The sequence below is a fragment of the Hemicordylus capensis genome, chromosome 4 (assembly GCF_027244095.1).
Source record: "Hemicordylus capensis ecotype Gifberg chromosome 4, rHemCap1.1.pri, whole genome shotgun sequence".
NCBI lineage: Eukaryota > Metazoa > Chordata > Lepidosauria > Squamata > Cordylidae > Hemicordylus > Hemicordylus capensis.
In genome coordinates, this window is record NC_069660.1 from 102494941 (window position 1) to 102519833 (window position 24893).

At 41.8% G+C, this 24893-nt stretch overlaps 1 long non-coding RNA gene across 1 annotated transcript in view; it reads left to right on the forward strand.

Annotated features, from left to right (window-relative positions):
- The first annotated feature begins 439 nt into the window (after positions 1 to 439).
- Positions 440 to 24893, forward strand: part of LOC128324537 (uncharacterized) — a 30833-nt gene continuing 6379 nt past the window's right edge. The window contains exons 1-3 of the long non-coding RNA XR_008306919.1: positions 440 to 681; positions 1996 to 2082; positions 11042 to 11178. This is a non-coding gene — a long non-coding RNA (uncharacterized LOC128324537). The remainder of the gene's footprint in view (positions 682 to 1995; positions 2083 to 11041; positions 11179 to 24893) is intronic.

A 24893-nucleotide genomic window follows, 5' to 3' on the forward strand; every position in this document is an offset into this window, starting at 1 on the left:
CCTACCTTGAATAATTTTTTGTGGACATAAAGAAGGCAATGGCTTGAAAACATGCTCTCTTGGGTGGGTTCATATCCTACATTATCCCAGAGCCAAAGGTCACGTATTTTGTATTATTTTAACTGCTTCTCTGTTCATATTGTACATACAAAGTGGATAACAACGAAGTTTAAAAAAAGGTAAAGTGAACAGATAAATAAAAACAACAGAATTTACAGAAGCGAAGAAAATCACAAAGTAATCACGAGGAAAATAATGGCCGACGTCCAGATTAACAAAACACTGCTGCAGTGAAGGCAAGCATACACTAGAAGAGAAGGGTGATTTTCATTGATCTCTTCTTCCTTCTGAAGGTTATTGTGACTCCTGAAAATATCCCCTGAGGGTTTCATGACCCTCAGGGCCATATTTTAGGGGTGCACAATGGGCTTCAGAAGGAAGGGGAGATCAAGGAAAATCATCCCACACCCATAGTGCATGCAGCACATCTGCTGAACCAGCTCTTTGTTACTCTGAATGTTGGCCAATAAAATTAACCCTCAAGCACCCTTGACACTAGGAAGTTTTCACAGTGTGGCAGGAAACAAGGGAATGTGTCAGGAGAACGTCCTGAGGAAAGAGTTCCAAAGTCAATGACAGAAGACGTCCTGTCCCATGTACTCACCCACCTCATCACTGAAGGTAAGGCACACAGGGCCTGTGCTGAAGACCTAAGAGAGGTCTACATATAGATCTATGTATTTTAAGTAACCATTGGACCAAGTGCCTGCCCAGACAGGAAAAATCTGCATTGTGTCTAAAATGAGTACAAGCTTGGATTGAATCATGCATGAATGCTTATCACTCTATGATGGCAACATGGATGATCTGTATGTGTGAAACAAACATTATATATCACATGTCATGGATTGACATTTCATATCATTTCACACCATATCAGGCATAATGATTTACAATTTAGACCAATGGTCTTCATTGTAAGGTGTGGGAGCCACTGGCAAAGGGATGTGCATGGAATCGATTTGCCTGGTTCGGTTTGAATCCCAGTTGGAATGGAACAAAACCTTGTTTGGTTTTTGCAACCTGAACAAGAGGCCCAGCTTGGTTCGCATTCAAACAAGTATGGGCCCAGTTCAGGGATGCCAGCAACATTAAATTTTGTTTTTTAAAAAGGTGGACTTACCGCCACTGAGGGCTTCTTTGGCCCCAGGGGGTACTGCTGCAGCTGTTGGAGGGGTCTCCAGCATCTCTCCCTTCCCCCACCACCCTCCCCCGCAGTCTCATGAGTCCTGGTCTGGCCACACAAATGGCCTGAGTTGCTCCCCCCCCCGCTCTCCCGGGTCCAGCCATGCAAATGGCCTGCATGCATGCATGGTGGCTGCTGTGTACTCAAAGAGGGCCAAAATGGCCCTGAAATGGGCCAAATCAGCCTGTGGGAGACCAGGGGGAGGCCAGCAGGGGAGGGGGAGATACAGAGACCCCCCTGCCACTGAAGCCCTCGATGGCAGTAAGTCCACCTTTTTAAAAAACAAAATTAATGTCACTGGCACCTCCCAAACTGGGCCTGAATTGGGCAGACCTGGCCTGAACTGGCCCAGTGGGGTTTGGCTTGATCTCGAGCCAAACTGGGCCAGGTCCAGTTTGAGGTCAAGCCCTCAAACCAAGCTAGTTTGTGCTCGAACCAACTTGAGGTAGATCCAGTTCTCACACCCCTACAATGACAGTCCCGTGATGTGACTAATTGCTTATTGGGCCTGTGTGAAGCTTTGGCCGAAGCTGAATAGTCTGTATAGCCCCCCCTAGAGATGACTATTCTCATTGTGCAGTGCTGCACTTTGCTCAGCACTGGTGTGTGTGTGGGGCTACTTTAAGGAAAACAGAACCCTCTTGAGCCGCTGCACCATTTGGAAGGCATGCACAAAATGCTGGAAAGTGTAGCGGTTCCCAGGGCTTTGCTTCTAGAGCTTTTAATAGAGGGTTCCCTCTCTCTTATAGGGTCTTCCCAGCACTAAGAAAAGTGCAGCACCATGTGGAGGTCAACACAGTGAGAAATGGCTCTCACATTGAAGTCTTTTTGTCCAGGTAACTCCTGCTGGAAGAATAGTGAAGATCACTGATTTAGACAATTTACACATTCATTTGCAAGGCATCAAATTATTCAGTTGTCAGGTATCATGTGATCAAACATATATGTGTGAATTAATTCCAAGTTTCTAGAAAACTTGTAGGGCTAACACATTCCATATATATGACATTCAATATTTGTAAAAACATAAGAACAGCCCTGCTAGATCAGGCTCAAGGCCCATCCAGTTCAGCATCCTGCTTCACATCGTGGCCCACCAGATGCCTCTGAGAAGCCCATAGGCAGGAGGTGAGGGCATGCCCTCTCTCCTGCTGTTGCTCCCCTGAAACTGGTATTTAGAGGCAATGGAGATGGCCTATAGCCACCAGACTAGTAGCCATTGATAGACATGTCCTCCATGAATTTGTCAAATCCTGCTTTAAAGCCATCCAAGTTAGCGGCCATCGCCATATCCCCTGGCAGAGAATTCCATAGATTAATTATGCGCTGTGTGGAAAAAGTACTTCTTTTTGTTGGTCCTACATTTCCTGGCCTTCAGTTTCATGGAATGACCCCTGGTTCTAGTGTTTTGAAAGAGGGAGAAAAAGTCCACTTTCTCTACCCCATGAATAATTTTATACACCTGGGTTATTTCTCCCCATAGTCACCTCTTTTCCAAAGTAAAGAGTAAAGAGTCCCAGATGCTGTAGCCTTGCCTCATAAGAAAGGTGCTCCAGGCATCTGATCATCTTGATTGTCCTCTTTTGCATCTTTTCCAGTTCTACAATGTCCTTCAGTGACCAGAACTGCACGCAGTACTCTCTGATTGTGGCCACACAATTGGTTTGTATAAGGGCATTCTAATATTAGGATTTTTATTTTCAGTCCCCTTCCTTAAGATCCTTAACATGGAACTTGCTTTTTTCACACTGCCGTGCATTGAGTTGACACTTTCAATGAGCTGTCCACCACAACCCCAAGATATCTCTCTTGGTCAGTCACTGACAGCTCAGACCCCATCAGTGTATATGTGAATTATTTTTTGCCCCAGTATGAATCACTTTACACTTGCTTACATTGAACCATATTTACCATGTTGTCACCCACTCACCCAGTTTGGACAGATCCTTTTGGAGCTCCTCACAACCTGTTTTGGATTTCACTACCCTTAATATAGTTTAGTGCCATCTGCAACTTTGGCCACTTCACTCGTTACCCCAACTTCTAGATCATTTATGAACAAGTTAAAGAGCACTGGTCCCAGTACAGATCCTTGGGGGACCTCATTGCTTGCTTCCCTGCATTGTGAAAACTGCCATTTTATTCTTACTCTCTGTTTGCTGTCCTTCAACCAGTTACCAATCCACACATGAACCTGTCTCCTTATCATATGATTGCTAAGTTTACCCCTTAAGTTTAAGTTTACTTACTCCTTAAGTTTACTCCTCGCCTTTGGTGGGGAACTTTGTCAAAAGCTTTTGAAAGTCCAAGTATACTATGTCAATCAGATCACCTTTGTCCACATGCTTGTTGACACTCTCAAAGAACTCCAAAAGGTTAGTGAGGCAAGACTTGCCCTTGCAGAAGCCATGCTGGTTTTCCTTCACAACATTCTGTTCTTCTATATGTTCAACAATTTTGTCCTTAAATATACTTTCCATAAATTTACCTGGGAAGTTAAGCTAGCTGGCCTGTACTTTCCCAGATTCCCCCTGGAATCCTTTTTGGAAATCGGAGTTACATTAGCAGATTTCCAGTCCTCTGGTACAGATTCTGATTGTAAGGCCAAGTTACATATTTTTGCTAGGAGATTGGCAATTTCACATTTGAGTTCTTTCAGAATTCTTGGGTGAATGTCATCTGGCCCTGGCTATTTGTTAATTTTTAGTTTTTCAAGGCAGTTTAGAACATCCTCTTCCATCACCTCAAATTGATACATGATCCCCACTGCACTTTAAGGTCATCTGAGGAGGTTCATCTCCAGTTACCACCAGTTTGTCTGGTGGTGACTCAAAGGCAGGCCTTCTCTGTAGCTGCTCCTGGGCTGTGGAATGCACTCCTGGCAGAAATCTGTAATCTGAGCTCATTATTGGCATTCAGGAGAGCCCTTAAAACCTATCTGTTTGGCCTGGCCTTACAGGGTTTTTAAACTGTTGTAAATGTTTGGCCTGTTTCTCCAGGGTTTTTAACGGTTTAAATGTTTTAACTGTTAATTGGTTTTATGCTGTTTTTATAGTTTTGATTTTAATTGTTAAATTGATTTTAATTGTTTTTATTTTGATGTAAATTGCCCTGAGCCATTATTGGATGGGTGGAATATAAACCGAATAAACAAACAATTAAATTAAATTAAATTAAATTAAATTAAATTGGCCCAGTTCTTCAGACTCCAAGCCTGGGAAGCTCAATTCTGGAGGGGTATATGGTGAGGATCCTCCATCGTGAAGACAGATACAAAGAACTCATTAGTCATCTAGTTCCTACCATGTCCCTGGCAGGTTTTCTGATATATTTAAATATGTTTTTGTTATACCTTTTGACACATCTAGCTCCTCAAACTCTCTTTCCTTTCTGTTCCTTTCTGTTCTCTTCATTTGGGAAGGACTTCCATTTCCTGAAGAAAGTTTTCTTCCCTTTTATAGCTTCCCTGACTCTATTTGTTAGCCATGATGGCATCCTCCTGAACTTGTACATGAGTGACATCATTAATGGCCCCTCCAGTTCATATTAAGGATTACTATGGAAGGAAATAGTCTCAGACTACAAAGGTTCCATGTACTTTGGAGTATTATAGGTGAAAGTTAATGGGAGGATGGGCTGTCCCTCACTGGAGGTCTTCAAGCAGAGGCTGGACAGCCATATGGTAGGGATGTTCTAGCACTGGTTTTCCTTCATTGAGCAGGAGGTTAGAATTTGGCCTACAAGGTGCTCCCAATTCTATTAGTTTGATATTCAGGGCTGGTGGATAGAACAAGGTGAGACAAATGTCCCTGGGCCCCTGAGGGAGGGAGCCCATTGGCTGGGCATCAGCTCCCTCTTTGCTCTTGTGCATGAAGAATGTACAGTATAAATTGTTTAGAAGCAAGAGAAAGGGCATATTGAGAACATTTGTTTTTCACCATGGGCGAAAAGGAGGTGGGGGCAGGGACCTATCTTCACTTCTTGTCCCAGGGTCACTGCTAATATTAATTCTAGAGTATTATTCTAATATTAATAACATCAGGGAATCCAGATGATATATATTAGAAGATGTAGAGAAAGTAAAGTGTTTCCCACTTCCAAAACAACATATACATTTTTAAAAAAAATCAAATCCACTTCCTCTATCAAAGTCACTTCTGAAGATTAATGAGCCAATTACATTAATTTACAAACAATGTAATTAAAACATATATGTAGAAAAATGTCAACATATTCAATAAGCATTTGGGGATGCTAGTTGACCAAAAGTCATGAACAGAGCACAATTCAAGTGGCACACACGAGCTTGTGCTGGAAGGAGGAGCTTGACTTTTTTAGGGTGGTGGCGAACAAGATATTGATTTGGATGGTTTAAAACAGAGTATTGAAACTTTTAACAACATCATTCCAGCAGCAGGGACAGAGCCAAAAATTATATATATAATGCTGCAACTGTGCCTTCTGTTCCTGAAAATGCTGCTTCCCCCTTGACATGGATATGATTATAAGATTGGTTAGGGTCAGGTAACTCATCAGTAGGTGAAGTGTTCAGCTGCTGAGGATTTCCGTTTCATCTCACCTCAGATATTATGTCAGTTCCATGTCATTTCCATCACTGGGAATGATTTGAGGGCTCGCTGTGTCCCCTGTTATTGCGGTCACTTGACCTCAGATGTAACTTCTGTTTAATACCATCATTTTAACAATGTCTAGGAGTAGTGCACACACACAGCCAGCACTTGACCTCTAGTTGCCTGACACATGCCAATTGGCTGTGGCGTTAGGGTTCTGCTGCCCCCTCCGTTTCCAACAAATGAGTGTTAAGGCCTCAATGAATGGATTCTCATTCGAAGTTATATTTTTTCATTGCCACAAGCATTCTTTAAAATTGAATCCTTCTGCTTTTTATACATTGTGCTCACCAGTAATAGTATTTTTCTCTCGCCTTTTAAGCCCAGAGTCTAGAAATGGCTTTTTGGTCTTAAGAAACAATGTTCAACCATTCTCTAAGATATTTTGCTCAGGAAGAAAAAGCTGAAATGCTTTTGTTTTGTGAGGGGTGAGGCATTTTTTAGGACTGGCAAAACATAATATTTCTCTCATATAAGCTATGTATCCAAAGCTGAAAAGGTCAGCCAGGGAGAGCTTTTAAGCAATGCAGAGTAGTTGCTTCCTTTAATCAAGGTGGGGTGCATATGAGAGTTTCCCTTTTAGTTTGGATCACTTAGGGCTACTAACAACATTTTTTAAAACAGTTAGACATAATCTCAGTGTAGGAGAAAAAACCCCTGAGCACTGTTGTGCATGAAGTCATCATTATTTTCTTTGGGGGATTTCTCCAGAACCCACATGAGTATCTATTTTGCTGTGAGCAAATGTGGCAAAATAAACATTCACACCATACTTCACATATGACAGTACACATATGCTTTCCTATTCCAAGATTATTTCTACATAGGAAAAATGTCGTGTGTGAAGTGACCTTAGGGGAAGCTATTAGGAATTAGCCACATATTCAGTCCCCATATCCTTCAAGCGGATTTGGAGGAAACTGATTATCTAGACCCATTTCAAACTGGCTTTAGGGCAGTCTATGAGCTTGGTCGGCCAGATAGATATCCTTTGCCAGGGAATTGTGACTCCGGTTCTTTTAGATCTCTCAGTGGCTTTACCATTGATCATGGTATCCTTCTGGATTGCCTAATAGGGATGTGCATGGAACTGGCAGGGGGTGGCTCAAAGGTCGGGGGATACCTTTAAGGCTGGGGGAGGGTGCCCTTACCCCTCCTGTCGCGTTTCCCCCACCAGCACTCCATTTTAAAAGTGTCTGTTGGGGCAGCAGTGTACTTCCCTGCCACCCCATGTCCTCTGTGGCCAGAAGTAACAGGAAGTACCTGGTGTGCTGTTAAAATGGAGCGCTTGTGGGGGAAACGTGATGGGAGAGGTAAGGGCACCCTCACCCACCCTTAGAGGTATGCCCCCGCCTTCGAACTGGCTGAATAGCTGGTCATTCAAACCATTTCAGAGACCCTTAAAAGGGCCTCTGAACAGGTTTGTGCACTTCCCTATTGCCTGAGGGGTTTGGGGATAGAAGGCACTGTTTTACAGTGGTTCTGCTCCTATGTCTTGGGTAGATTTTAGATGGTGACACTTAGTGACGCGCTTCAAAATGGGAGCTACTATATGGAGTCCCTCAGACCTCCATTCTGTCACCAATGCTTTTTAACATCTAATGAAACTTCTGGGTGAGGTCATCAGGGATTTGGTGCTGGGTCTTATCAATATGCTGATGACACCCAAATCTATTTCTCCTTGTCATAAACATCAGGAAATTGCATTAGCCCCTTAAATGCCTGCAGGCAGTAATGGGCTGGATGAGGGATAATAAATGGAAGCTGAATCCAAGCAAAATGGAGGTGCTCATATTGGGGGTTGTAATCTGCAAGATGGGATAGAACCTCCTTTTCTGGACAAGGTTACACTCCCCAAGAAAGAACAGGCTTGTAGCTTGGGAGTGCTCATGGACGCAGGTCTCACCCTGGTGCCTTGAGGCTGTGGCCAGAAGCACTTTTCACCAGCTACGATGGATTCGACAACTCTGTCTGCTGCTTAAGGAGAATGACCTGAGAAAAGTGGTACTCCAGCTGGTAACCACTAGGTTGGACTACAGCAATGTGTTCTATTTGGCTGCTTTTGTACATAGTTCAGAAACTTCAGTTACTTCAAAATGCAGCAGCTGGATTGGTCTCTGGGGTATTGTTTTCTGGAGAGAACACATTATGCCTGTTATTCAACAGTTGCACTGGCTGCTGATATGTTTCTGGGAAAAGTACAAAGTGCTGGTTATTACCTTTAAAGCCCTGAATTGCTTAGGTCTGGGTTACCTAAGAGAATGCCTTTCTGTACAAGATCCCCATCGTTTATTAAGATCATCAGGAGGAGTCAGTCTTTGAGTGTCACCAATTCATCTGATGGTGACCTGGGATTGGGCCTTCTCAGTTGTCGCCCCTAGGTGCAGAATGGGCTCCCTGTGAATATAAGAGGATTGTCTTCCTTGGAGGACTTCAGGAGAGCCTTAAAGACCTATCTTTTAAACCTGGCTTTTAATGATATCTAGTTTGAATTTGAATTTTAATTAGCTTTAATCTGGTTTAAATGTTTTCTGTTGTTAATTGTTTTATTATGTATTTTTTATTTTAATGTAAACCGCCCTGAGCCACTTTAGGAAGTGTGGTATATAATTTTAACAACAGCAACAACAACTAGCTGATGTGATGCAAAGCATTTGTTCCCACAGTTTGCCACCACCGCCACCTTCTCCCCCATCCGCTGCCCATCTTCTTCTCCCCCCACCCACTCACAGTTGCCTTCTTTTTCATGTTCCCTGCCCACCTCCATCGCCTTCTTTTGCACTGCCGGCTCACCCCCACTTTCTGGCTGCCTGCCTACTGGCTGGCCAGCCAACTACTGGTCATGGGCCCTCGGCTGGCCAGCCAGCTGCCGGTTGCCATCATTTTCTCTGGCCAGCCGGCCAGCCAGCCACCACCACCGCCATATTCTTTCTCTGGCCCATCCCGTGGCTATCCGGCAGCTCTCCAAACTCTTGCAAGAGCTGCGATGCATGGGATTAGCCATGGGTATGTCTTAGAGAATTATATTTAAAAATAATAATAATGGAAATACCTAAACACAGAAAGATCATAAGGGACACCCCTTCCAGTAGATGTGTTCATCAAATTCAGTATTGTCTCTCATGAAGGCTGGTTCACACATGTGTTTTAGTACTTGATTATTACAGCACAGCATGATGATTTTCATATATATGAGTCTCAATAGATATTGCTCCACAGCTTTCATATTGTATCACATTTCCTCAGCTACCATGTTTTTCAGTGGAGTCAATTCACACATTCAGCTGCCAGTCACCAAGGTAAAAAAACTGTATAGTGATGAACATATGTCTTTGAACCAGGCTGAAGCGCGTCTAGAATAGCAGTAGCTCTAGTCACTACGAACACTGGCAGTTAGTTATTTACTTCTGATATAAGCAGCTGTCTATAGTAATAGTACATGATATTCATAAAGTATAGTGCATTGGCAAGAACAGCATCAATCATCATCCTCACAACCATCACAGTCACATGAATCAGCAACTAGAATATTGGAGTTCAGCGTAATGAAAAGTCAGCACCAAAATCAAAAAATATCTAGCTATGGCCAGTTTGGTTTTTTAAAAACGTTTGGAACAAATGGTGTCTTAAAAGGAAGAAAGGAAGTGACTGAAAACAGTGGCTGACACCCAGAGCAACAGCATGAGGATGCAATGGGAGCTGCATCCTTGCACCAGAGACTGCTCTTAATGCAGCTGAAGGCTTCCGCACTGACACTGTGCCCATGCATGGGGGAGGAGAGCAATTTTGAGTGATCTTTTCTGCCTTTAAAAGTGCCCTGTACCTTCCGAAACTATGTCCTTGAGGGCTACATGACCCTCAGGGACATAGTTTTGGAAGGCATGGGTTACTTCTGAAGGCAGGGAAGATCACCTACAATTCCTCCACCATGCTTACAAGACAGCAGCCGTGGGGAAGAATCCAGCTGCAAGTACGCAGCTCCCATTGGGCCCTTGCTCAATTTCTCTGGATGTCAGCCACTATTTTTCATTCATATGAGACTTTTAGTATGTAACTGAAAGCTTTTTTGTTTTTGTTTTGAGGCACTGTTGCCAAATACTGTACATAATGGCAGATGCACAAAACTTGGTGGAAGCAGCTAGTAGCTAGCACATGTAGGATTTCCCCATGCTGATAGCTACCGACGAATCAGTCAATCATGTGTGAACCCTAAAAATCTCTTTGAGGTACCACAACACCAGTCCATAAGCCACTTTCTTACCTAAAACTAGGGAAGTCTTCAGACAATGTCATATGAATCCTGAGAGTCTTTGCTCCTTGTATGGTAGCCGTAAATTGGTCTTGGAAAGTCACTCCAAAGCACATGCACATACATTTGAGGAGACATTATCTGTTAATGTCTCCTCTGCTAATATATCTGCTAATCTGTTCTCTCATGCTTTTAATGGTATCTGAATGCTTTATGATTTCACCAGTATGTTTTGCACATGCAATGATTTTTGCCAGTCATCCCATTTCCTTTACTGCCTATGTATGTCCCTGAAGTTTCCCCAGCCTTGAAAATGTTCTCAAGGGAGGCAATGGGGGAGCAAAGGAAAGGAAGGCTCAGTAAAAATGTTGCACACATGAAAATGGGGAGCATCCATTAGTCTCGATGCTGCCCATTTAATTTGCTGTCCTGTCTTTTAAAATATTATTTTATCATCTTATTGTTTCACTGGCTTAATTGGATTAATTTATTTTGTTATCTGTCAAGATGTTTGAGAAAAAGCAGGATATAAATCAAATAAATAGTCTTAGCAGGTCATAATATACTTAAGACATTGTATAAGACTTTTAGATACTTTCCATATAAAAAGCTTATCAACAGCATAAGACTTTAATACATTGACAAGCAACATAAGACTTTTGAGTATATTGAGTAAACAAATTTCTCACTAGGCACCTCCAAGCCAAACAAGTGGCAGAGGCCATTGAGGATTGATTCCAAAATATGGAGGTCTATGTAGATATAGGGAAAATAGGTTATATAAGATTTTTTTAAAAAAATTCTAATCTAGCCAACCTAACCTAGGTAGAAATATAGGCAACCATTCTGTCTATCATAGCTGAGGCTTTATGAAATTTTATCATTGGAGGAAACTGAAAATTTCTTTATATATAGGATGGTATAATTTGGCAAGAGCCAAATTATTTTGCCAGTCATCCCAAATGAGGGAAGCCAGTAGAACTCATGGAGCATCTCATCCAGCTTTTAAAACACATGTACAAAAACTATACCATAGATCACCTATATGGCAGGTAAGTCACTCCAGGTGGGATATTAATTTTGTCTCTATTGAGCCTGGTTCTTCTTAATACATTTTCTTCCATAATTGTGACACTTGCTCTTGTTTTCATTTGTCAATACTTTTCATATATTCTCATTATGTGTGGCTGACTTCAGTCTACTTGCAGGGATCTCTTTAATATACTCCCTGTAGTATGCACTTAGATAATTGAGGTCAGAGGCCTGTTTATGCAGGTGCTGTAGAGGAAGCAAGCTTCCCTTTCAAGGCAGAGCACTACAGCCTTAGCCAAATGTTTCTACTAGAATGATATAACAGGTCACTATGCATGGCTGAGGAGTCTAATAAAGAGAAGATGCCCAGAAGCAGTTCAGAAGCTGCCCCAGAAGCCTGAAGTCACACAACTCTTCAGTCTGGATTTATGTCTCTTGGGCATCTATTCATCCTTGGATGCCACCCTTATACAGATGTATTTCACTTATTGTTGGATTGTGGCCATATTGTTGTTCATAATTTGTTACCTATTGTTACTGTGCTTCCAGTTGAAAATATTGACAATACACAGTACCCACAAATATTAATGCCAATATTTCTATTTTGAAAGCAATGAAATGTTTTTAAGCAAAATGGTATCTATTCCAATTAACTGACCATCAAGTGACTTCTTTGACTGTGAAGAACCTTTAACGTGATTGGCCTGATAAATAACCCAGTTATTGTATTTTCTTCCTGTCTGCTGACATCCAGACAAATGCAACAGTTTTGCTCTCATACTGATTGAATATTGCAGCAAGGTAGTGGCAGATACAGGGGTCTAGGAAAGCACTGTGTAGGTGATATTCAGCAGCACCATCCAATCCCATACCTGCACTGGCAGCTCTTGGCCAGTCAGCAACCATCCAATTTCATGGTACTGATCCAGATGCCTATGCCCTCCTCATTGTCTTCATAATTATCATTGGTAACAGGGGCATAGGTATGGGAGAGGGGGCCCATGTTTGCCTCTCTCCCCAGCAGCTCCTTGGAGTAAGGGAGATAATGAAGAAAATAGGGAGGGAGGGAGCTGGGGGCCCCAGGTTCTTTGAACCCATACACTCAATTATAGCTACACCCCTGATTGGTATGAATGTGGCTCCCTACACCTTTCCATTACTCAGCAGAGTCAGTCTTCTCCTACAAGTCCCCAGCCCCTTTGAGCTCTGCTGTTTATAGCAGTTGGAATAAAGCTAATGTTAAAGTATCAATGCCTAAATTAAAAAAGGAGATGCCTACATAGCAGCTGTTAGAACAGTCTGAGGTATCAACAATGAGACAGCCTGAATTCAAGAGATCAAGAAACATTGGCTGACAATGGTTTGTGCTTCTCAACTAGTCCGAAGAAGTTCATGGGTTTCTCAATAAAGCTTCCAATAACAATCTGGTTTAATAGTTCACAGACCAACCACAATTAAAATTCATATGTAATCATATGAATGAACCCGAATTTCATTTGCATGGAGAAATAAGACCACTGATAACAGACCCACAAGATGTTACAAGATCAGGATGTTGAGAAGGGACTGGCAACTGGTGACCTACAGAATATGGCCCACAGAAGGCTGCCAGCTATCCCTGGGGTGCAGCAGGGTAGAAGAATTTGGAGGAATTCTCCAGCCTGCCCCTACCTCTACTGCTTCTTTGGTATTGGGTTTGATGGTAGCAGCCATAGAACTATCCAGCCACATGTACATAGACCAGGTGAGTTAGGGATAAGTTAAAAAAGAAAGGGGAGAGGGGAAATGATGTGGAATTATGTGTGTGGTTGCTTAGCAATCATGTACACATCCCCTGTAGTTTCTAGGTAACTGGAAACAAAAGAGAAACTTGCATGGTTGGTAGGAACTGCACAGATGTTTCTTCTCATTTCCTTCTCTCTTCCCTTTTAAACTTAATTCTAACAAGTCTGCTTGGTGTGAACCTAGCTGGGAAGTTGAGGAGCTGCTGCCACCACACTTTAATTAAAAGAAGCAGTGGAAGCAGTAGCTGGAGTATGGCCTCATATGTCTCCATCTGGTGAGTAGCTGGTTTGAGTTAATGATCAGCACTGGATTGGCCCACTGGCCAAACTGTTGTCAACCACTGGCTTTGAGGTTACATATACTCAGTAAGACAACACAAGTAGAATTGTGTGTTTTAATGTAACACCCAAAACATGATTGTTAAAAGAAGCAGCTTACTGCAATACAATATTTGTTAATAAATACTGCAATTTCTTTGGTAAATGCTCTAAAGCTAAACTTTCATTTTGGTGTACCAAAGTCAGACAGAGTCTGTTGTAGACACCACCTTATTTTGAATCCTATAGTGAATATGGGATAGTGAATATGAGATAGCTCCCATATTGAATATGATTACATAGAATATGGTTGAATATGATTGAACCTAGAGATCATTTCACCAATAGTGAGTGCTCGGTATTTTCCATCATGTAAAATTAATAACAAAAGTGTCAATACTTAAATACAATAGGGTTATAGTTACCATAATTGCTCCAAGTAATTGTGCATAAATTTATTACAGAATTGAGATGTTTGTCATGTGTAAGCTCAATGACAGGAGTACCACTATTCATTACCCTGTATGCTGCCATTGCTTCCCCTGTCTGATGCTAATTTGATACCCTTGTTTCCTAATAATTCTCCCAAGATTTGATCATTCACAATTCCAACCAATCACAATGTCACAATTCCACATTGCCAGGCAGATTTGTCAATAGTGATGATACTCTTGCAGGCAAATGAAACCAGATAAATAGACCTTATCTTATTAGCCTGGCTTTTAATGATATTTAGTTTTCATGTTATCTAGTTTTAATTGTAATTTTAATCTGCTTTTAATTGGTTTTTGATTTTTTTAATGTAAACCGCCCTGAACCATCTTTGGAAGGGCAGTATATAAATCAAATAAATCAAATAAAATAAAAATAAGTGTGCATTTTGTATAGGTGTGCATTCTGAATAGGTGAACATTTTCAGTGCTTTTCAAAACTGCCAAAAATGTTCCTGAAAAACAGTGGGCAACATCCAGAGCAAGGAACCCAGTGTCAAACAGGCACTGTTGCACTATGTCAAGAGGATGGCTTAGAAGTTGCACTAAAAATGGGGATTGCCCAAGAGCACGCTTGCATAAAACCTCCCATTGGAGTAAGTGAGCTATGCCACAGTTACACAATGTGCTTTAGGTAGTGCAACACTAGTTTGGAATGCAACCTGCAGACTTAGCACCACTAACTAGCACAACAGTTTTGTGCCAGTATAAAGTGCTTCTTCAAGCAGTTCATTTGATCTGGATGCCAGCCAGTGAGTATGTGTGATTCAGTCCTGTTGTGTACTTATATACCATCATTGACACTTATTGGATACAGGAGAGAATAAGCAGTGCAGCAGTGTCTGCAGTTTTGCCAGTGTTAGAACTGGATGTTGACTTGTTGGTTGTTGACCTATGTTTATATTGGGACCCTAGCACACAGTCCCATATAATGCTGTCCCAAGCACACTGGCTGTTAGAATTCAACCATAAATCTTGGAGGCTCTAACTAAGCAAGTTCTGCATTTCACTTCAGATAGTTTGATTTTCTGATTTCTAGGAGTCTCACTGAGATCAACATATAATCTATAGTTTGTTGCTCTGTTGAAACAATCACTAAACTGTGTTTTGTATCTTTATGTAGTTGTTTTCTCTCACACATTTTAGCCAAGGTACGTTAACTTCTTAAAGTAGTATTTGTTATCAGGCATTTCCCTTAAACTGTTCTAAGCAAGAATTATGGCTAATTTTGAAAGATCTGAGAGTACTAGGCAAAATTGCTATCATAGCTTGGCCTATACAGTGCTTAACATTTCATCACTTATTTCCATTGAAATAAACCACCTCTGGAGAAGCAAATACTGAAGTCATAACAGTTCTCATAATCATACCTGAGTTATAAACCTAACATAGTGAAACTAGTCAGCTTTAGAATATGTTTCCAGGTGTATAACAGAATAAAACTAAATAGACATTTAGATGGATAACATGACCTTGAAAGGACCATCTGGTCATTGCCATTGTAAAGGGTTCTATGATATATCAAGTAGCCATCAACATAGCATGGGCATTGCTAACTGGGCTTTTTAACTGGTTGTATAATATGGCTCATCCTCAACATGGTTGTAGGAATGGTGCCAAGCAGCTACTAAGCTAGTTTCATGCTATTCAATGAAAGCTTGGAGGCTGTCTGGCCATCTGGCAGCTGTTAAGTTCCAGATGAAGAACTATGCATCCTCAAGCTGTCCACAGCCACATGTGGATCAGAAAAGGAAGAATGGAAACTTATGATATCCCGTTGAAAATCCCCTGATGACCTCAGGGGATGGTTTCATGTAGATGCTGAATAGTATGGGGGACAAAATAAAATGTTGAGGAAAACCATAACTCAGTTGCCATGAGGCAGGACTATAGTCCTCCAGCGAGAGCTTCTGGAAATGACCTTCCAGATAGGAAAATAACCACAAAGCAGTACACCCAGTTCCCTACTCAGACAAGCACTTAGAAGGATACCAGGATTTATGGTATTGAAAAAGAACCCCAGGAAAAGCAACAGACACACACACTCTTTTTTGCTCTTCCGGCATGAGCATTTACCAGGTGACCACAATCTTGATGAATACCTAGATACCATTTTTCAACAAAAAATTTCAAAGTGGCTCACATAAATAAGATGGTTCCCTGTTCCAAAGGGGCTCACAGTCTAAAAAGAAACACAAAGGTATTCACCAGCAACAGCCACTGTAGGGATGCTGTGCTGGGATTTAATAGGGCCAGTTGCTCTACACCTACTAAATAGAAGAAAATCACCACTTCAAAGGTGCTCAGTTGGCAGGGAAGCAAAGCTGTTTCTGACCCAAAACTGGCCCAGAAACCAGACTGAATGGGTCCAGAAAATTGGTTTCATCCAGAAATGACTGGAGCTGACCACTCTCTTGAGAACATTTCCCAAAAAAGGAGGTTTGCACATACATGCATTTTACTCAAGAATCAAGCAATGGTTTGCATGTATGAAACAGTTATCCCAAATCCAACACTGTAGACAGAGCTTTGATAATGCTTCATTGTGTCACATACAACATTTTAATGGATGCAGCTTCACGTAGCCATGAGTCAGCAAATATCATGATATAGTGAGCTATGTACATGCAGGTATGAAGTACTTGTGCCCCAGGTAGCCTTACAAATCAAAATTGGGGCTTTGCTTTCCTGTAAAGCCCCAATTGAAGCCTTACACTGTGACAAGTCAGGAAACCATCTAGGCATATCTCATGCTGTAGGACTGCTCAGTCTTAGCCACTAGATTTCCCATACCCACCACCTGCCTTGGCCAAGCTAGTTCATTTGACTTTCATTGGATACAACTTTCCCCAGATCCTACTTTAACAACCTGTTCTACTCTCAGGGTGGGTCCTCATGATCTCAGAAATCGTGGTTGAATTCTAGTTACTCACACTGGTATGATCATGTGAACCTGTGCCACACTGGGAATCTTGGTTACATCCCATGAACTCCACATCTGCACAACACACACTCTGGCCAGTGCCAACAAATAAAAGCACCCCAGCATCACAGATTCTTCCAGTACTGCTCCTACCAGTCCAAAGGTGCTCTGGCTGTTGCTGCCAGGGGCGTATCTAGGGTGGGGCAGGCAGGGCACGTGCCCTGGGCACCACTTGAAGGGGGGGCGCCATTATCTAAAATTAATTTTTTTTAAAAAAAAAATGGCTGCTGAAAACAAAATGGCCACCGCACATGCTCAAATGGCATCTGTGAGGCCCTAGGCCATGCCAGGATTCACAGAGGCCATTTGAGCATGCACGGTGGTCATTTTATTTTCAGCAGCCATTAAAAAATAATAATAAAAAATGGCCACCGCACATGCTCAAATGGTCCCTGTGAGGCCCTAGAGGCCAGCAGGGGGAGGGGGGACCTTTGCAGACACCCCCCCCCCAGCCTTTAGGAAGCCCCCCGAAGGGGCTACAGGTTACAAAAAATTGATTTAATATAATATAAGTCATTTTACACATATTTAGTTTGACACTATGTACAGAGAATCAGGGCTTGTGAATACTGAACTGAAGCTTATGAGCTAGGATTGTATTCATTTCCTCTAACTTTGCTTCTTGTGATAAATGAGTTAAATGTGATGTCTTAATAATATGACTATTAATGGTGTGTTTGTCTTTGAATCAGTGTGAAATCCTTAGTATTAAGGCCCAGTGGGAGTTTCTTGCTCTCTTTCTCTCATTTTAACTGTCTTTCTGAAATGCTAGAATATATTCCAAGCAGTGACACAGTTTACTCTGCATATCCTTTAATTATTTTCCAGAGTATCTGGGAAAAGTCCAATTCTCCATTTATTTTTAAAACTTATGTAATAGTGATGCTACAATGCATAGTAGAGAATTAGACAGGCAATTCTATTTAGTTTTCCAAGTATACCTCCACATAGTTTTTGGGTATTTCATGAGCCCCAGCATACTGAAATGTGTAGTTTTCCAGCATTTTTTGGTCTGGCTTCATCCACTGCTAAATAGTTTTTGAAATATGAAAAGATTAACGAGCTTGACTTGTATTTTTGAGCTGATATTATGGTAAAGTTATCTGAAAGATGGGTGTCAGATGTTTGGACAGGGGGTGCAATTTCAGTGCTTGCCCTAGGCGCTATTTTCCCTAGATACGTCTCTGGTTGCTACTGACATGGACAAACACACCATGGTCTCCCAAAATAATGTTCCATGCATGTCCACAATGGCAGAAACACAGACTGCCACTCTGAGCTTTCCACAGCCCACATCCAAGAAGCTCTGAGCCATTTATTGAAGCCTCAAGGACCATTGGGTGGACCATGGAGTCCAGCAGAAGCTGAAGGCCCAATACCACCACAATCAGTGAGGATCTGGAATTTAGGGGTTTTGACCACACAGGCCACCAGTTCAAGGAGTGCATTAATGTCCTTTGCAAAATAAACAAGAAGCACCAAGAGATCCCAGACATGCATCCCCAAACCATGCCCACTTACTACAATAAATTCTCTGTGGTACTCCTGAGTTTATGGCGCAGAGAGAAAACATTAACCCCTTCCTCTCACACTATGGCTCTGGTGACCCCTCCCCCCAATCACTGCCGCCTATGGATGCCATTTAAAAAAAGAGATGGCATGGTGATGACATGTTTAATATAATATCTAATTTGATTCTTATTTGTTAAACGTCAAGAAATGGGGCAAAACCTACCTTTTTATTAGGCTTTTGAATTCCTACAGTTTTAAATCCTGGTGGTTTTAACCACTTTCATTCACTGTATTATTTTTTGGGTATTAAGTCAAACAACAACAATAACCATAGCAGCAATAATCATGATTATGGATGTATTAAAAACAGATATGGCAACCTGTTGGCATATTTGTTATTTAATCTTATCTGTCCAGAGAAAAAGACAGGTGGCAGTGACCAGACTAGATAGTCATGACTAGACTAGATAGTCATGACTAAACACCATTGAACTCAATGAGACAAATTAGTCATGACTAATTTGGTTGCATTAATTTCAAGTAGTCATGATTAACTTAGTCTGGATGCTGTCCAGCAAGCGTTAATCATTTTAAAAGTTTGTTCTGAACATATTTAAGGATTCAGTACATTTATAATACAAATAATGCTTATTAGCTTAACTCATGCAGAGCATCTGCTCGCTAGTACTTGATTGTTCCCCTCACCTCCTGCCACAGATCCCCTCACCTCAGAGATCTGTCCACCCTCACCTGAACCGCACTCCTGCTCCTCCTCCTCCATCCGGTTGCTTCCATCCCCCTCACGCCTCTTGATTGTGGCTGCAACATTGCTGGTGCCTATTGGTCAAGCTGCAGCCCCCTATCCCCAGAGATCTCCCCACCCTCACCCAAGCCCAGTTCCTATTCCTCCCCACAGGGGCAACAGCAGCAGCGGTTGACCGGGCCCTTCCTTGCTGCCGTCACTACCATGGCTGCTCGTTCCCCTTAGGCCACTGACAGGACCGGGCTCATCCCTTGCCTGCCTGCCTCCCTCCCTCCCTCCACCAATGGCCTTGGTAGCCCCAAACAGTAGCAATGGTTGACTGGGCCCTTCCTTGCTACCAATAGGCACTGCCATGGCCTCTCATTCCCCTCAGGCCGCTGACAGGCTTGAGTCCGTCCCTGCCCTTCCTCCTTTCTCTCTTCCACTCCCTTCTTTCTCTCTTTCTCTCTCCTCCACTCACTCTTCCCCTCCCCCCTCCCTCCCTCCCCCCCCAAGTTAACAGATCTTGTTCATCTTGTTTCCTCATCTAATTCACATGGCAGCCTCCTTCTCCTGAAGGGACTCTTTCCTCCCCTACAACCCCTCTCTTCGCCAATCCCTGCCCACTATTATTATATATATATAGATTCCTCTTCTCTACAATCAAGAACTTCTTTCAACCAGTAACAGTTGCATTCCAACTGACTTCATCCATCACAGGCTCCTCCCCCCTATCTGCATATGGAATCTCCACTGCCCAGTCACCATGGTGCTTCTGCTTGCGAACTCTCGTGAGAGCTGCCACACATGGGATTAGCCATGGGCACACTTTAGAGAATTCTATCTATCTATCTATCTATCTATCTATCTATCTATTCTCCCACATTTGAAATATTTAAAATAAATGATGGCCGACATCTAGACTAGCATTGCACTGATGCAGAAGTGCTGAGTTCTAGACTAAGGCTGCACCATCCACAAATGGAGAAAGGGTTGGTTTTCAACAATCTCTGGTTCACACTGAAGCCCACTGTACAGCATGAAAATATGTCTCTGAGGTATTCAGAAGTTCTGGACTTTTCCAGACAAAAAGTTGGTGTAAATAATATGATGAAACAAATAAAATTTGTGGCTATTCATTTGCATTCAGAGCGTGGCCTAGTAGCACATGCACACAATATTTGCTTTGCACACAGTTCTAATCTATCTGTTTTCTTACATGGACAATGTCTAAAACTACGAGACTGTTCACCTGAGGAATAATTACTCATAGGGGCAAAGGCTGCAAAATTGAAATCATTGTATTTATGCAACTGCATTCTGCATATTCTCTCTTGAACTGGATTTGCAACTATGACTTACTTGTCACCATTTTATATTTTATTGTATAGCTGACAGTATGAACAGAATCTCTCTCTCTCTCTCTTTTTGCATTCTGTGTTTTCCTTTTAACATATAAGATTCTAATTTTGAGTTTTCTCAAATAACAATGGGATAAAAATGGCAAAAATAAAAGGGAAATATCCAAATGTTTTGTAGAAAATTAGTTTAATTTTTTAAAAGTCCCAAAATGCATTTGGAGATTTACTAATTATTTTCAAGGTCATGTTCCTCTTGCAACTCTTTTCACAGAACAGGTCCTCTTTATTATTCATTTCCTTTTTGGTTCTTTTTTTAAAAAAGGGTAGATACTTCCACACCAGATACAAAGCTAACACAGGGCCAGTTTAGATGATATTTTTAAATGCATGATTAGTATGGCTGTGTTTTTTAATACCAACTTGAACAGACCAATGTCTATGACATACCAATGTGAATGATCCTATCCTGGGCTCTGTTGTTTTTACAATTTGAGCTCAGTTGTTGGGGGTGAAGGGAGACAATTCTGGAGGCTGGGTTAGGCAGTGCTGCCTAGCTTGGGTTAGGCTGCATGTGAGAACAGCACACGCTTTGATTACTAGATAAACATGAAACCAGGCACATTTCTCCACCTCCCTCTTTCAACTCAGAGCAAGAGGTCTGCCTCACTACAGACTAGTCTTTCAACACATATATAGCCAAACTATATTACAGGGAGGTAACCTTGGACCCGGGCCAAAGCAAAGACATGGGGTCCTACTTCTGTGCCTCCCCAAATGCTGTCAATATGAACCAATATGTTGGAGGCCCTCAGCAACTAGCTTCACCTGTGAATCAGGCCATCTGTGTAAGGGTCTAATCATACAGACACTTAGTTTGAGTCATCTTCCCTGGTGTTTTGAGAATCATACAAACTGGACCACCATGAAATCAGCTTTTCATCTAGATAACCTGATTTGCAAGAAATGCTATCTGCATGGTGGCTCATGATGTCACTTACACAAGGGAAGAAGGAAAGGCAACACATACAGGAACAAAAGCCACCTAATGGTGCAGTGGGAAAATGAGTGACTTGCCTAGTGAGCAAGAGGTTGCTGGTTTGAATCCCTGTTGGTATGAGAAACACCAGGAATATAGGAAGGTACTAAAAGGCATCATCTCATACCGCATGGGAAGAGGCAATGGTACATCCCTTCTGTATTCTACCAAAGAAAACCACAGGGCTCTGTGGCCGCCAGGAGTCAACACTCCAGGGTACAACTTTTACTTTACAGAAACAAAAGAGGAACAGACAATGAAGTACCCAAAAGATAGCTGATCGTCCAGTGTGACTCTGAAGTAAATGACTCACTTCATTCAAGGAAAGAACAGTACCTTGTTCCACACCAGTTCAAAATAACTGTTTTGAGCTTTATTTAATATTTTCTACTATATGTGCAGGTGTACCTGCATATGCGTATGTTCCTTCAGCTAGGCAACAAAGGGACCAGGCACTCATATATGCATACCTGCCAACATATCCCTATTTTTCCATTCAGGTGAATGGTAAAATAGGGACATGTTGGCAGGTATGTATATGTGAATGTTGAATACTCACCTATTGAAGAATATTCTTACTTGAAAGCCTTTAGACTATCTATCTATCTATCTATCTATCCAGAGAGATAAACTTTAATCAGAAGTTTAATCAATTACTGCAAACTTTAGTAGTAGATCAATCAACTAAAGCTTTAGTTAATGAATGGGTGGGAGCCAGTTTTAATTAAAATGAGCCACCAACACTGTACATGTTTACCATTTGTCCACAGTAACAAGTGAATGTATACTCCTATCAGATCATTTGAATCAAAGAACCACATCTCTAAGGAATTGTCATTCGACTACTAAAAGTAATTGGCTGCCATATTATACATGCGATATTAACTGTGTTCAAACGGTTTCTAAAAAGCACCCAGACATACTGTTTGCAATAGCATGGACAAAAGAGGAATAAATGCGCTGGTAAATGAGCACCCTAACTTAGTTTTCAGAGGTTTGTATTCATGTGGGACTTTGTTTTCTTCTGTGTTGCTGTGCACTAACTCCCAGAAGAGTACAAAAGCTTGCACTAGTCAAACAAAAGAAGATTATCCACGCAAGTCAGCCTGCAGGAGGCACTCTTAGAATGATGATTCCTCATCTTTCCTTGGCATGGGGAAAGGTAACCTCTGTAATACCCCTGAGCATCACTAGGCTTAGGGGAAAGCTGTAAGCTTGTCCATAGATGTGTTCCTTTTGATCTTGTTTTTCTCCTTTGTGACAGCTCATTCTACAACCATCAGGACCCTAGGGCAGTTGTTCTGAAAGGCTTTATGATCTGAAAAACCTTTGCTGTTAAGTGTTTTTATCTTGCCTAACCTTTGGCTTGGTTGCAATCAACAAGTTGCATAAAGTGGCTAGTAAAATCTTGAGCAAGAACAATATGAAATACTGGCTGACATACTGCACAATGTTCTGTGCATCTTTTAACAAAATGTGCATGCAGTTACATAAGAGTGCTCTGGCACAAACACAAAAATTGTGCAAATGGAAGTGCACAATGGATACCTTTTCTAATGGTCAGCCATTGTGCAACTCAATTTATGCATTTTTTGCCTACTTTCCAGTAGGCTTATGAAATCACCCGGCGTTCTGTGTGTGTGTCTATGTGTCTGCCCATGTGTTTGTCCCCAACCCCATCAACCTGGTATGCCTAGACCAATATGAAACTAAATTTGCTACAGCTGTAGCTGACACCTCAATTGTATAGTTTGTGATGACATCCACCCTAATTAAAGATGGAGGACATGTAAACGTTTGAGGCGCTAGTAGGCTAACTTGTGGACTGTCTAACCAATTTGAACCAAATTTGCTACAGCTGTAGGGACACATAGGGACACCTCAATGGCATAGCTTGTGATGATGTCATCCACCCCAATTCAAGATGGCAGACACGTGAACATTTGAGGCACAACTGGGCTAACTTGTGAACCGCCTAACTGATTTTAACCAAATTTGCTACAGGCATAGGAACACAGAGGCACAGCTCAAGGGCATAGTTTACAATGATGTCATCCACCCTGAATCAAGATGGTGGGCACGTGAACGTTTGAGGTGCAAGTGGGAACCAATTTGGACCAAATTTGGTACAGTTGTAGGGACACATAGGGACACCTCAAACACATAGTTTGTGATGATGTCATCCACCTCAATTCAAGGTGGCAGACACATGAACGTTTGAGATACAAGTGGGCTAACTTGTGAACTGCCTAACTGATTTGGACCAAATTTAGTCCAGTTGTAAGGATAGTGAAAGGACAGTAGGCAGATTAGTTCTTACTAGAACAACTTGTTTTGCACTGTTACACAACTGCATGTACATTTTGTTAAAAAGAACACATGCAACATTGCACAGTATATCAGCCACTATTTAGATGAAGGACACCACAGAACTATAGGCTTCGTTCTCAACTGCAGTGTTAAATATTTAGGCTTAACCACTTCAGGCTGCAGGTGGGGAGCTCACACAAATGAATGTTTCTCCTTAGGAAAAAAAAAGTTCTTCCACATACAAAACTGGATTTCAGGAGAGGGCTTCTAACTTAGCCTTTATCCTGACATGCTCGTATTTTGTATGGAAGAAAATTCAGTCATGTGAGATCCTCATCTGCAGCCCGATGTGCAAGCATACCACCTCAGTGAGAACCTGGCCATAGTAATGAAAAGGACCAAAGGGCTATTGAATCCAGTTCCTCCAATGTGGGATCATTTACTAGCAGCCCTCTCAGGCTAGCTATGCAATATTAACTACAGTGTGGTACAAGCAAAGAAAAGATGCACAGCAAAAGGTATTCACAGAGCAAATTGCTCATCATGTAAGCAAGCCAAGAGACATACTGCAAGAGAAGGCTACCATTCACACATACAGTTAACTTCCAATCTACCTAGGGGGATAATTCCTTCCCAATTTCAAAATAAGTGACCAATCAGTCAACATTTCCCACCTTATATAGCAGGGTAGGCAATGTGTGGTTCTCCAGATGTTGCTGAACTACAACTCCCATCACCCCCAGCCACAATTTATTACAGCTGGGGATGATGGGAGTAGTAGTTCAGCAACATCTGGAGCACGTTGCCTATTATATAGCAACAAACCAGCTACATCAAATGTACTGTACCTCAACAGAGCACCCCAGTCCTGTGACGAATGTGTTTTCAAACACCTATTTGTTGTATTCACACTTTACAGTTTTTGGTGTACAATTAAAACTAAAATTGGGTTAACATCAGAAAAAATGTAATGTGTGAAGTGGCTTTTAGGATGCAATTACCGAAGACAAACATGCAATATATTCTTGACATCATTAGGTCCGAAATGACATGAAATAATAATTTGTGTGTCCTCCGATTTTCTGAAGTGAAGACTTTTTGGACTGAGGGCAACTTTGTGCTTTGTGTTAGCCACTAAAAATGCATGCCATAAATATCACAGACATTTTACCTTTCTACGCAGACAAATCTCCAGATG